At 44.3% G+C, this 14,518-nt stretch overlaps 1 pseudogene; it reads right to left on the bottom strand.

Moving 5' to 3' along the window:
• Positions 1-14,518, bottom strand: part of LOC129734544 (ankyrin repeat domain-containing protein 26-like) — a 50,633-nt pseudogene that overhangs the window by 19,430 nt on the left and 16,685 nt on the right.

The raw sequence follows: 14,518 nt of genomic DNA, 5'->3' as shown, positions 1-14,518 counted from the left end.
CTGCCTTTAAGGTTGAATTAGTTGTGCTACAGATCTGGTAAAAACAAGGCCAGACAGGGTATTTTCCTTCTCAAATGTCTTCTGAACACTTATCCTTTTGTATTACTGAACGTTAGCTATAAGACCCAATCACCCCCGGAATGCAATAGTCCTGGATATTTCCTCTTTATTGTATGTATAACTTTTTCCCACTTAAACACATTCACCCTACATTTATTGGGCAGCACAGCCAGGAACAAAAAGGCTTCAAGGCACTGCACATTCTTTAGGAAATTCAGTAAACTCTTTTCAAGATCTTTTTTAATACAGTGTTTATGATTGCTTTTTCTCCTCCAGTTACTCTAACTCTTACAGAGAGCTGAATTCATTGCTGAGAGTCGATCATAAAATTTTAGTTATGTGGAGGTGGCAAAGAAAGGCATACTTGAAGTAAGTTCAATAAGGGAATAACTAATTAAAAAATAAAAGCAATGGAAACACAAACACTGTCAAACAACTTTCTTCCTGGTCAACCTTGCCATAGGTAGCTAGGTGTTTCACTGCTAGAAAGCCTAAAAAGCGATGACAAAATGTCTATGAAATGGAAAATAACAGATAGGTTAAGAAACGGTGTAAATAGTGTCTTCTATTAGCTTCCAACTTGCACAAGTAATTCAGGTACATACAGGAGTGATGCTGCTTTCCAGAACTTTTAGACATAAGAGAAAACAAGAAAGGTATTTACCCAGATAAGTTACACTGGTAAACAGTAAATAAACATCAAGAAACAGAAAAAGTTATGTAAGATTTATTATGACTTTAAAACAAACATGGTGAAATGTAATTTATTAGAAAAAAAATCTGCTTACCTCTGATTTTTTTCCGATAGATCTTCTTGTCTCTTCTTCTAGTTCCTTTTGTCTCCCAAGGTGGTTGTTCAAAATTCCTTCTTGAAGGGCTCTGGCCCTCTTTTCCTGAGAGCGCTGTCTCTGTGTTTCGTCACGTTCCTCTTCAACCTGCAGTAATACAATAAAACTGCTTGCATCTTAAGAAAAAACAGAGCTAGCAATACATCTTCCCATTCTCCCTTGCATACTTGAAAACATTTTTGATTCCCCACCGTTATGATAATCCACCTATAAATAAATAAATTTAAATTTTCTTATGAAAATTTAAGAAGGCGAAATACAGGATGTTTTGTAGTAATTCAAAAAAAGGTCAGGCTTTGCCTGAAATACAAATGAAACCTAAATTTTGAAAAAGGAAAAAGGGAATAATAAACTGCAAAGCAAAAAAAAAAAAAATAACAACCACCCAATTGTGAACCAACTGTACTCTACTGTTCTCAAAATTTGACAACTGTTATCCAACGCCTCTTCCGTGAACAAAGCGCCTCCTTCTCTAGGCATACTGGAATACAATTGAAAAGAAGCAGAAAATAAGACAAAGAGTTTAATTCATTATTTAATAGACCTGTTTCAAGAGCTTTCTCAGTGTTCTTAACTCCATTTCTAAATTCCTAGACTGTAACTCAAGTTTCTGTTTCTCCTCCATCTCTTTACAACATTGATCTTCTTTCCTTCGGAGGTCTTCTCTCCTTTTCTCACACAGCACTTCTACTCTGAGCCTCTTTTCTTCTTCTTGTTTCAAAGAAGATCTGGGATTTAACGGAGTATTTGAGAAACAAAAGCACTGATATAAAAGTAGATATTCCACATGATGAACTTGCAGAGACAACTCAAACCATAAAAAATGTTAAACGTTTTCAGAGTTCATATTTTTACTGTACTTTTCAACTTTTTAAAGAATTCTAACTTCATGCCATTGTGCATGGTATCAGTTGTACAAGATACAGAAAAAAACCTTTGAGTGATTTATCAGTTATTTTTAAATTTGTATAGGGAAACACACACCAGTGTGCACACTTCTATAATAAAATTAAAAAAATCCATCTTCATATTACAGCCATTTTGCTGAAAAAGGAGTTTGTTGTCTCATCAGATCAAAGCATCGTAAACTTTTACTATGGTTAGTATACATTTTCTTAGTATACTGAGCATTGCCTACACATTACGGATTCAGTGACCAGAAGCAATACTGGTGAATCAGCACGCCACTTACCTATGGCAGACCCAACAATTTTTCAGCAAGCCTTCTGTAAGTCTAAAACAACTGCTGACCACAGGCAGAACAAGCAGCTTCTGTTTACTCCAGAAGGATGTCAGTGTTCAAAACCAGATTCAGAAATGCATGGGGTTTAAGCTGAATACGATTAAAAACAGTTTTAAACCCCAGTCGGATCTACCTCTGGGAGAAACTACAGCAATTTCATTTTGAAGCTGACTTACAAGGAAAGCCTTATGGAAGGTCAGCTTCTTTACCAACTGAAACAATCAGCAATAAGCACTGACATGGTAAAAAACGGTCCATGGTGTGCCCACGGTACCCAAACAAGCAAGCAGCTTTGTGTTTGATCATTATTTTGACTATTTTTTCCCATATACTCACAACAGTCAACAAGAAAAAAAAAAAAAAAAAAAAATCAAGTGTCAGCGTAAGGGAAGAACTGCCAATTGAAAGCCTGCTTTAGAAATTCTGCAAAACAAGAATCAACCACCACTAAAATTACTTGAAAGACTGACAGAAACATTTGTATTTGAATGGCGTATATTGCAAGGAAAAAGCTTTACATGTAATTTCTAGGGTAATTTCGCAAAAAGTGTAACTTTCGAAAGTACAAATTAACGCTGCTTGGAGAATTCACTTAGAATGAAAATACTACTTCTTTATACTTGACAGATGCTTGAGGATTTTGAACACCTGCTGAAGTCAAACCCAGGCCAAGCTGGGACCGGCCTCGTCTTCCTCGTACTCCCCTCCCCCGCGCTGGGAGGCCCAACTCCCCCAGGCCCAGCTCCCGCAGCCTCCCCTCACAGGGCTGGTGCTCCTGCCCCCGCGCCAGCCCGGCATCTCCCTGCCGACCTCACACGGGCTGGGCAAGATCTCCTGGGCTGGGCGGCCAAAAACCGGACCCCGGGCTCGAGACACAGCTCAGCAAGCCCTGAGGAGGGGTGGGCACTCACTGCCCCCAGTGCCCTGGCACTGCTGCCCCCCAGACAGCCCAGGCCGCTGCGGGCCGCCCCAGCTGCCAGCTCACGGTGGCTCCTGCTGAGCTCGCTCTCTGCCTGGGCCGCCTGGCCCTGCTGGGCCAGCTCCCCAGCCACGCCATCCCACCGGGGATCACCACGAGGAGATCTCCCCTCCCAGGCCAGGGCTCTGCAGTTGTCCTTGCTCAACTGCCTACGGTGCCTGCTGGCCACCCCTGTCTGACGTGATGTCAACAGCGATGAGAAACCTCACACCTCCGGGTCTAGCTCAGGAGTGTGGGGAAAGGGGCAATCCCAAACTTGACCTTTCCAACAAACAAACAGGTAAGCAAACAAATGCTCTAAGCTCTGGTTTGACTTGCACTGGGTGGAGTTACCAGAAATCCTAGTATTATAGGCCAACTGAAGCTGCGAGGACAAAACGAAAAAAAAACCCACACCCAACCATCTCTCAGATCTCTCTTATAAATCTGATTTCCCCGTACACACTCTCTTGCTCTTTTCTTGCTAGAAAACAAAGTTAGAACAACATCCAGAAGACTGTACATGGAGCTGGTATCCGGACGTTTTTCCCCTCTCACATTATGTACTTCATAGCATAACTGGCCCACGGGATTCAAAAAACCCAAACCCAAAAGACTGGAAACTTCTCATCCTGTTGCCTGCACCATCGGTGTCTTTCGGAACAAAACCACTGACAAGATAATACATTATCAGACCACAATTTACATACTTAAGGCTCTGGATACCCCTTTTCCATTCCGCTTCTTGGTGAGCCAACACGGATTTCAAATCTTGAGTCTTCTCCGCTCTGAACTGTGACTCCTCCCTTTCATCTTCCAATTTCCTCACTTCTCTTGAGAGCGCTTTATTCCGATTTTTCTGACATTCTATTCTCTGTTCATATTCAAGAAGCATGTTTTGCATTTTCAACAAAGTAGCAGAACCTGTTTTTAGACAGAAAAGACACAAAGCTGCACAAATACTGCCCAATGTATAAGCTGTTCAGTGCTTTGCTGTATTAGGTGCAGGTGGCAGGTTAGTGGGAAGGTCCCTGTGAGAAGAAGCCAGGGGTCGCCCCGTGCTGGCCATGGACGGTTTCGATGGACCCACCGCAGGGCACAGCTGAGCCTCTCAGCCGTGCTGGCAGCTCCTCAGGAAAAACAAATGTAGGAAAGGGCGAAACCACCACACGGGCAGAGAAGGGGAAAAGCATGTGAAAACCAGCCCCGCAAACGAACACCCAGGTCAGCGAAGGAGGAGGGAGAGGTGCTGCTCCAGGTGCCAGAGCAGAGATTCCCCTGCAGCCCCGGAGAGAACCATGCTGGAGCAGATACCCACAGCGCAGTGCTGCGGAGGACCCCGTGCCAGAGCAGGCGGATCCTTCCCGAAGGACCTGCGACCCATGGAGGGCCCAGGCTGGAGGAGATTTTCCCCAAAGGACTGCAGCCTGGGGGAGGACTCACACTGGAGCAGGGAAAAGGGACGAGGAAGGAGCAGCACAGAAACTGCTACGTCCCGACTGCCGACCGCAGCCTCCCCGCGCTGCCTGGGGAGGTGGCAGGGAAGGAGCGCAGCAGAGCTTGAGCAGGGGGGGTGCCGACGTGTCCTTCTCAGGTTTGGGGTCTTTGTTTCTCACTATCCAAATGTATTTTAATCGGTGGAGTCTGTTTTGCCAGTGACAGTCACTGGGAAGTGACAGCCCTGCCTTCACACTGACCCACCAGCTTTTTCGCCCCGTTTTGTCAAGGAGGGGCAGTGGCAGCACTGGGGGGGGAGTTTGGCCTTCGGCCAAGGTTAACACTTGCCTAATGAAATTTTAGCATAGTTTAAGAGCCCTAGTAAGTGATGCTTATGTTTATATAATGCCTTGTGCACATATGCAAGCATCGTATGACAGTTGAAATTTGTTATATATATGTACTTATTATTTTTAAGCAAAGCCATTATTTTGCTGTACTCTTTGTCATTAGCTGTTAGAGGGGGGTGCTGGTTGTGGCTGGGATAGTGTTAATTTTCTTCGCAGTCGCTGGTACGGGGCCATGTTTTACAGTTGTGCCGCAAACAGGGTTGGTAGCACGGGGATGTGTTCGTTATGGCCCAGCAGCGCCCACACAGAGCCAAGGCCTTTTCTGCTCCTCACCCCACCCCACCAGCGAGCAGGCTGGGGGTACGCAAGGAGCCGGGCCGGGACACGGCTGGGACAGCTGACCCAAGGGATGTGCCATGCCACGCGGCATCATGCTCAGCATATAAAGCTGGGGGAGGACGAAGGAAGGGAGGGACATCCAGAGTGATGGCACTTTGTCTTCCCAAGTATTTGTTATGCGTGACGGAGCCCTGCTGTCCTGGAGATGGCTGAACACCCGCCTGCCCATGGGACGTGCTGGATGAATTCCTTGCTTTGCTTTGCTTGCGTGCGTGGCTTTTGCTTTTGCTATTAAACTGTCCTCATGCCGACCCATGAGTTTTCTCACTTTTCCCTTTCCGATGCTCTCCCCCACCCCACTGGGGTGGAACAAGTGAGTGGCTGTGTGGTGCTTAGGTGTTTAGGTGTGGCTGGGCTTAAACCACATCAAGGGGATATAAAGAAGAAAAAGCTCTTGCTGACTTTTGATGACCGCATTAGAAGGAGCTGAACTGTACTTTGCAAGAAACTGCTTCTCCAGCTCTGACTAGACAGAGAACCAATGATAACGTAAGGCACATCGGCTGGTAATGCAGGCAACATCTCAGGTTAGGTGACAGTTTCACAGCTTTTGAGGGGGATCTCTAGACACAAAGAGATACTATATCAAAATATGAAATTAAAATACTTAGGAGTGCCTACAAAGAAATCATGTTTTAAGGGGAACTTGTAACAGCTGAAGACAGAGACTTGAAAACATACCCGTATGAACCACGCTAAGCTCTTCCAACAGCAGCATAGTCTCCTTGTAGGCTGAAGCTTCTAACCGGACATCCTCTGAAGTTGGGTCAGATGAGTGAGTTAAACCAGGGCCATCAGTTACTTCCATTGGTATGCTGACCTACAAAAAATACAGTACTTTCTGTAATTCCACTGTCTAGTATTACAGACCATTACAAATGCAGGAATGATTCATTCTCTCCTTCACAGCCCACAGATTTGTCTCAAATACAATAAAGCTGCGTACCAGCAGCAATTTGTACATCTGGTTGATCACTACATAAACACTGCTCCCATCGAAGTGATTAAAAGCTGATAGAGACTGTTTACCAAGAAACTAGTTTTACAGTACCTCGTTCCTTTCACTCCTGGTTGTTGCTGCAGGTCTAGAAAACAGAAATATATTTCAGTACTGAAATGCTTACTTTGCATTATGAATAATACCTACCGTAGCTTTGAAAACTTAATTGCAGAACTGAATTAAACTAAAATCTGGCATAGTAACTTTGCTAGATATAGTTCAAGACTGAAACAATTATTGTGTGCTATTAATGTCTACTGGAAGGCTAATTTTTCCGCAAGATATTAAGCAAACAGTTGAAATAACTGTTCCCTAAACTTCACGCAAAGTGACAGAAATCTTACAGCTACAGACATGGAGCTATACGGTTACGTGCATTCCCTGTTTAATACCAGGGGTTCAGCTCCCTTCAGTACTGAGAATCCTTCTCCTACAGGTCAAAGAACTGTAATTTTGGATTCTCTGGTGTCCTGGGTCTGGCTGGGATGCAGTTTATTTTCTTCACAGCAGCCCACACAGGGCTGTGCGTTAGATTTCTGACCAAAACAGTGTTGCTAACACACCAGATTTTTAGCTAGGGCTGAACAGTGTCAACAACTTCTCTTTCGCACTTTGCCACAACCCACACAAGTAAGTTCAGGGTGGGCAAGAAGTCAGGAGGGAACAGCTGCAAGAGAAAAGGTGGAGCGGGGAGCAGGGCAAAAAAATCCTGAGGTACCTGCAGTGAAAAAAACTGAGATACCTCACCCTTTTTAAACACATGAAATACTTCTATGCCTGTGCACACACTCATGTAATTAATCAGAATTTGTGCACGTGACCTCATTGTTGACTTGGCCAGCATGTTCAAAAGCACTCTAAACAAAAGTGAAGTGTTTGTCAACACAAAGCGCATCAGGTAGTCACAGGAAAGAACAAGAAAGAACAAGAAAGAACATCAGGTGGTCACACGAAAGAACAAGAATCTTCATAGGCGTCAGGTTTACAAAAAACCTAAACACACAACAAAAACCCAAACTAGCCTCTAGCTCTCAGGCCAATTTTTGTCATTAAGTAAGTTTTATTTTCAACATTCCTTATAGGCATACCTTCCTTCATCCTCAGATGTTTCACTGGAAGTGCTCTCATCCGGTACTTGACCATGATTGCCACTGGAAGAGCTCATCTGCTGATGAGCCTTCTGCTTTGAAGGCTGTCTTTTACTTTTCTTTGCACCTTTGGCATTCAGGGCAATTTTACTGCATTACACAGAAAGAAAGAAAAAAAATCACCAAGTGAATAGGTTTATAAAAAATATTTCTGTGAAACAGACATACTTAAGATGATGTCCAGAAACAACCGAGACAAAAAATATCTATGATAAAATCACAGACTTGACTGTAAAGATCGTGGAATATGCCCAAGTATTTAAAACCCTTCCCCTAGGAGTGAGGGGGACACGTGGAATCTGAGCTAGATCCAGGTTAAGCTGGACTATATCCAATAGCCACGGTACAGAAAGCACCTAGAGCAGAGATTCCTTTGAAGGACAGACAGAAAAAGCTCCTGCTTAGGTCTGCATAAAAATACGTGTGCCTTCTTTAGACTTTTGAGATTGGTTTGGTAATATCATCTTTTCCCCTCTCCTGACAAAGGGCATATTAACTTAATGAAAAGGAAAACACCAACTGCACGGAGATCACTAAAATCACCTAGAAAAGGGAGGAGTAGCAAACCCCAAGTTCCTACTTTTCTTTTCTAGGTGGCCTTTTCCTACAAAAATAACTGCTTTCTCCAGTCTTCAGTTCTGGTTTTGAAGATGCATTTTACCTCAGTGTTGACATGGAAATCACAGGAATTTAGGTGGGGGTTTTCTTTTGGTTTCCCCTTTTCTTTTTTTAGAGCAGGCAATAAATTTGAACCTCCATCGTGCGCTTCATTTTGTCAAAAAAGAATTTTTCTTCATTTTTTGAGAAGCAGTGGACTACTCACTATGGCTTTCACCACTGAGGAAACTACTTCAACTACCACAGTATCAGAAAACCTAAGACACTTACATAGCACTACAAATAAGAGCTAGAGATTATTTCCTTAGCTTACCCTTTCATTGGCACTTTAATCAATTTTGAGCTCTCCCCAGATGAAAAACTCCTTTTGTCTTTTTCTTCTATTGTGTTTTCACTCTCCATTTTCAAACAGTCATTCTTCCTTACAGTAATCTTTTGTTTCATTTGCCGATTAGTGATGTTATTTAATTTATCCACACACTCCTGTTTTGCCACCGCCTGCACTTTTGAACATCTTTGTTTGCTTTTTTCCTTCTTAACCTATAAAAACAAAGTTAAGCTTCATGTATTTCTAGAAGACAGAAACACCACATCCAAGATTGATTAATTCAGGGTTTACCCCTGAAATAATATAAAATGATTTTTTTTAATTCATAGAGAAGCATTTTCACAAAATTACACTACTAAGTGTATTATGCCATTGAAAGTACTTTGAATTCACTCATCATGCAAGACATAACAAAAATACAGCCCTTAGAAAGAAAACAATAGTGTCTCTTAAAACAGGAACAAGAAAAAAGTGAAAACATTACTGATGGACAAAGCGTTAGGAGGACTGCACAATGTTCGTTGTAACACCACCAGAAAAAAATCAAGTGGATCTGCGAACAAGGAGAGGAAAGAAAAAAAGATCCCAAACCCACAAACACAACTGGTTTCACAGGAAAGAGGAATTTTAGTGAAAGGCAATGAAGACACACCACGCAGATAGCACAGCACATGAATTAGTAGTCAAGACCCTGTCCAGAAGCTATTTTCATTCTTTGATTCAGAATCAGAACTGATGTAATTGTATGGATTTCTTTTTATGGCAATGAAGAGATAACTACTTGCACTGGAACCAAGTGCCTGGAACAATAATGCATTCCGTTTTCCAAAAATGGGGGAAAAGACAACTCTCCACTGCCCTCTTTCTTCACCAGTCACCTATTTCCATTAGAACAAACCCCAGTTTGTAGGAAGCATCTCCCCTTCGTGACGAATAGCTAAAGTGAGCAGCACCGTTGATCCGGAGCGAGATTAAAGAGTAGCAGGTGAACCACCTCTTCTGGCAGCTGTACCTTCTCTTTCTCCAAAGCCAGGAATACTATTTGCAGCATTCCTACCTTACCCTTAAATCTTCCCGTATCTTGGTTTAGTTCTTCATCAAGATTCCTTTTCAGCATGACACATGATTGCTGAGCACTTGCAAAAAGACTTTCCATTTCTGTTTCTCCTATTTTGTTGTCGATAAAGCAGTCCCTGGGAACATCATCACTAAATCCAGAGTCTTTTCCAAGTTCCCTCTCTGTTACAAGAAGTGCATTTTCACCACGTGTAGGAACTGTCTTATTTTAGGAATAATATTAGAAATGTCATCCAAAAGACTTGTTTTAAAGCTGTATCTCGGGGAGTATTCAGGACCTCCCACTGCATTTCTACTACTTCCATTTTCATTCTCTTCCGTTTCCATAGGAGGCGCTTTTTTTCTCTCTCTCCTTTTGCTAGAGGCATCTTTGTATCACTGATATTGGTTGTGCAATCTTCTTCATCTGTACTCCAGGTATCTTCTGTGTTTGCATTTCAGTTATCTTGATCAGAAAGGACACCAAGACTCGGATTACAGTTTCCATTTTGGGTACTTTTCCACCTAGCATAAGTTTAGTATCTCCAAATTCACCTTTACTTTCTAAGTTGTTACTTGATTCTGTTGCATGAGACAAAACAACATGAGAACTCTTCAGCTCAGCACTGAAGCCATCTTCTGACATTTCTTCCACAAGGGAAGGAGTTTTCCCAGTTTCATGAATTTCACCAAGCAGCTGCTTTAGCTCTGCTGTAACATTTTTACAATTTGTTTTCAATTCCCTTTTCTCATTTTCAACTCACATTCTTGCATATCTTTCTTCCCAAGGTTTTGGACTTAACTGCTTGTCAGCACTGTGCAATTCCTCATTTTCTGCTGTGAAATTTCTGATGTAAAATTTCTGCCTTATCAGTGTGATTTTCATGTGCTGGTTTTTCTATCAAGTTGGTAGTTTCTAAAATATATTTATCCTTAAGTAAACAGGTACAGACAGAAAGATTATCAAGAAAAAATGTTACAGTTAATCTATGCAATTTCTGTTGCAAACTCATCCTATAATAGAAATAAGGCATTTTGAAAGCCATTTTCACTACAAAAATCAAGGGACACTAAATGAAAGGTTCACTGCACACCATCTTCTTAACAAGAGAAGGACTCAGAGTCAGCAGTTTCTTGGGTTAGGTTTGCCTAGGCATTAGGGTTGCTTTTACCTTTTAGCCTGCTTGCTTTCTGTAACCGCCGGCATTTGTCACACAGCATGTTTATTTTTCACGGTTTATTGCTTTAATACCATTTTTCATTAAACTGCCAACATTTTCCTCACCCACCCTCCTCCCTCCATCGCGCTCTACCGTCTGGCATTGCACAGTCCCCGGCCACCTAAGCTAACCCAACGGGAATGAACATGACAAGCTTTTTACCGTTCACCACACAGAGAACTGGCTAAGGGAGGATTATTTCTTCACCCAAGCTTCAGAAATAATAAATTCCACTCCAAGGTGCAAAGGAAAGGATTTATTAGGGAAACCTGCCTGCTCCTGCCCTCATCCCAGGAATCAGGAACCCAAGCTCGCAGGAAAACCGCACCACGCCTTAACCCTACCCAGCCCCCTCAAGCCCCTGTCCCCACGCTCTGTTTCTCAACAGCTCCGACTGCTTCTGCCCCGTGTCACAGTCCTGCCCACACGCCTCCTCGGCTCGTGGTGCCTTCTGAACAGGGCCTGCAGCCTTGGTGTCCCAGCGGGCTGAGACCCTCACGCTCCTCGCGCTCCTCTCGTCAGCCAGGCCCTGTTCCCCCGCGGCAAAGACCCCTCCGCTCACAAGAGGGAAGGAGCACCTCAGCCAGACACCACCTGTCTCACCCTCCCCCTTCCCAAGCTCACTGGCCAACTACTACCGCCTTGCAACAGGCTTAAGTCCTGCGCTTTGCCTCCTAGAATTAGGCACGTCCCTCTCTCGTGATGCCCGGCTGTGGGGTGGAAATCATTTGCTACGCTGTCCCTTCGGGTGTTCCAGAGGACGCCAGACCCCGCTGTGCAGCCCTGCCCCGCACGCCCAACACAAGCAGGACGCCTGCCTTATTCCCCTCTAGGATACCCTCTGAGAAAACCCTTTTCAAACACTTCACGTGGCCAAACAAGAGCGTATTTTGCAGAGGCTGGGGAAGCCTCAGAAAGGTCACCACATCTCAAGGTGTTCTCTTTGATCCTTGTCTTACAAAGAGGAAGACCGGCATGTTTCATCAAACACATCAGCCTATTACAGACAAATCTCCCTCTTCACTTGAACATGCATTTTGCACAGGCAATAAAACCCGCATTTGCCCGCACTGTTTCTCAGCAGTGCACAAGAGGAAAAACACCCCTCAAAATTTAAGCAAACCAACTGAAAAAAAAAATCAGTGTAACAGCAAGCATCCGACATAGTGACAAGGATTTTACCCCACCATAAGAAGACTGTATCCAGCTTTCCTTCAGACTGTAACGCAGCCTTCACCTACAGGACGTCCCATAAGCATTATTCACTGACTGGTAAGTTTTCTTTACCTTAGTGTATAATACAGCCTACTGAATCAGACTGCAATCCAAAATATTTGGGTTTACATACCTGCACACCATAATATTCAATGCCATCCTTCACGTCTTCTTTTTCACCTGATGATGACATATGAAAGGTAGATCCTGAGTTCTCACCTGCAGTGAAAAACCACACATTTTTATAAACAGCATGACTTCATATTACTTACTTACACCTAAAGTGCATCTTGAATCACCCTACTTGTGACAACAATCTTAACACAAAATAAGAAAAAAACTACATGCAGGACTGACCATTTAGTAAAGGAGAAATCCTTCAGATGAGAGTTCTACGCCAACAGCAAAACTTCCCTGCCATTCTACACTCCAGATGCTCAAGAGACAGCGGCACAAACTACAGGCAGAAGCCCTTCACAACAAACCCTGAACTTTCAGTCACATTTTAGCTCCTAGGCAAAGCATAACAGCAAGGTATCAAAAATTAAGACGGGGGGAAAGTGCTTGGCCAGATCATAGCTTTCTCCTGCTACGTTATCATCCAAGAACGTTCAGGTGTTCAGACAGGTCAGCCCTAAACCACATACACTTTCAGCACTATGCCACAAGAACCCGAACCCAAGGAGATACAAACACATCCAAAGGACACACGCAACGCAAACAAGGTAACTTCCCTTACAACTTGCCAGCAAGCGCCGTGAGAGCTGGTGTTAATTAACAAATACTAAGCACTTCACTGCTATAGCGCGCACCCACACCGTAAGCGCATTCCTAAGGCAGACATCGATAAAAGCTCACTTCAGCCTATACGTGTTTACAGACAAACATTTAGTCCACCACGAAGTTACCAGTGTGGCGCTCCCCTGAAACAATCCGCGAGCGTGCTCCGTGTCTGTCTGCAGCTGGAAGCAACACACCAGGTGATCCTTCTTCCGGGCTTTCAGAATCCGTCTGTAGAGCATAACACACGGGCGTGAGCATCGGTACAAATTCTCAACTCATTTCTACGCAAAATGTTCCTGCTAAGCCAACTTGCACAGCATGGAATCACAAAAGCCTTTGATCAGCCCCTTGGAAAGGGCACGTCAAGACACAGTATATTGGAAAATCACAGCAGACTTGTGTGTTTTCAGATCTTGGGCAAAAACCTCACAACTCATCTAAACTAGTCTGTCACGCTGGCAAACTGCACAGCCGCAAGAGAATTAACACGGTAACTCGAGCTGTGGGTTGCGAACCCGTAACCGCAGGTCTGGGGGGGGCCCAACTTTCGACTGAACTCGTACCCGATACTCAAATTTGTGCTGATGTTCCCCAGGCACACGTCCTGCAGTGGGGAGCGAACACATTGCTACTCCCGGTTGCAAGGGCTGAACAAAGACAAGCAAGACAAAGCTTACAGAAACCAAGGCTCTACAAAAAAAAAAAAAAAAAAACCCAAAACAACCCAGCAGCATTTGAGCCTTGTATTTTTAAGAAGCGGGTGGGGAAGAGTTCCTTCTTCCTCACAAGAAAAGTCAGAGGGCGTAAGCTACAGACTCTGCTCGCTTTCTTCTAACCCATTACCACAGACAGGAAGAACTAAAAGGGCAAACACAGCCAGCACGTGCGGTATCTCTGTTGAACATTACTCTCAAAAAGGGCCAAAAAGGTAGAAAGGCTCTTTCCCAAAGCAGCTCATCGTCTAGGCTGCAGACCCTAAGGGCAACCACTGAACACGTCAGCGGAACAGAGTTGTGTGGTGAAAAAGCAACAATCCCGCCAGCCCCGCTGAGAAGCTCAGACTATTTTAAGCAGCAAGAAACTTCACTGCCGCAATACTGTACTAGAAACCCAACTGCAAGGGCCAGTTGCCACGAGACCCAAATCATTAGCTCGACCTACCTTCACCCCAAGCCTCGCTGAGCAGCTAGCACACAGCACAAGTATTTCAAGGGCCCCCAGTTACAAACATACAGCAGAACCAGGAGAAGGGGAAATAAGCCTCAGCCGCGGCAGGGCCCAAGCTCCGAGTGCTTCTGGATCTCGCTCCCCACCCCCGCCCCACTGGGAACCCCGGTGTCCTTCACAGGGAATACCTCAGAATCCCAGGGAGATTCAGCATCTTCCTCTTCCTCTGCTCCCACTGCAGTCAGGGCACCTACAAATGCAGGAAGAGGGGAGACACTGAGCCCTTCTATTTCACTCTGCTTTTCCCCATCACCCCTGCGCCCAAAAGGTGCACAGCGGTTCTGTTGCTGAGGACAAACTAAGGAGCGAGTGTTGAATTCGAGGGTTTCTTCACACCCAGCACACAACATACCACGGTATTTCCTTTGGATCGCCACCTCTTGCCTCCTCTCCAGCAGGAGATGGCTATGCACAACAGCTGACACAGCTACAAGCAGCAGTGAACACGGGTTTGTGTCACGCTCAGGAAGAGGCTCCCCCACACTGCAGCCCTGTGGCATAGTGTTCTAGGTCACCTGCTCTCCAGTCTACAGCTCCAGAATTTTCCACTGACTACCACTATCCACTGTACAAGAAGTACCATAGAAACACCACCCGACACATCTTCACGCTAAGATCAGCAAGAAAC

This window comes from Falco cherrug, chromosome W (genome assembly GCF_023634085.1).
Source record: "Falco cherrug isolate bFalChe1 chromosome W, bFalChe1.pri, whole genome shotgun sequence".
Classification (NCBI taxonomy): Eukaryota; Metazoa; Chordata; class Aves; order Falconiformes; family Falconidae; genus Falco; species Falco cherrug.
Note: the sequence above shows the minus strand (reverse complement) of the source record. Positions and strands in the feature narration are given on the sequence as shown.